Source organism: Rhincodon typus, unplaced genomic scaffold (genome assembly GCF_021869965.1).
Source record: "Rhincodon typus isolate 14 unplaced genomic scaffold, sRhiTyp1.1 hic_rhity00005366, whole genome shotgun sequence".
In the NCBI taxonomy this organism is placed as follows: domain Eukaryota; kingdom Metazoa; phylum Chordata; class Chondrichthyes; order Orectolobiformes; family Rhincodontidae; genus Rhincodon; species Rhincodon typus.
Window position 1 is genome coordinate 2,146 of NW_025971004.1, and position 674 is coordinate 2,819.

A 674-nucleotide genomic window follows, 5' to 3' on the forward strand; every position below is an offset into this window, starting at 1 on the left:
TATAGTGCAGGCATGGAATATCAAGAAAGGGACCTTCTAGTTGTAATTGAAAACATGCATGAATGGGTCACCTAAGCTGGCAAGTGAATGTTGGAATTCAGTTCATGCAGTCTCTGGGTCCTTCACAAAAGTAAATGTGCAATTGATGAATTAGATTGCAGACATGGATATAAGTAGTGAAGAGAATTGATGGGTAGTAATGTCACTGCACTAGCAATCCAGAACTCCAGGCTAATGTTCAGGCGGTCTGATTCAAACTTCACTGCAGCAAGTAATGAAATTTGTGACTGTTTAATTGCTGTGAACATTTTTAAGGAATCCTTTCCTTTTTCAGGAAGGGTGCTTTCTGTCCTGGCCTGGCTGAACCGATACTTGTCTCCAGACCCACAGCAATGTGCTGACACTCAATTGCACTGCCCCCACCCCCAACCCAGGCTGCCAATCCACTGGGATGGGCCATAAATTCTGGCCCTAACAGAGATGCCCCATCCTGTGATCTAACCCCCCTTTTTTAAGAGGGGTGCAGTGGGCAAGAATTTGGTACTGACATACAAATGAGTTCTCCCTTGGTGTTCTATTCTTCCTGCTTTCTCTGGGGGAACAACAGCAGTAAATGCTCTCCATGTCTCCATTAAACGGATCATGGTTAGTTTGCAGGTGCAGCAACCAGTTGG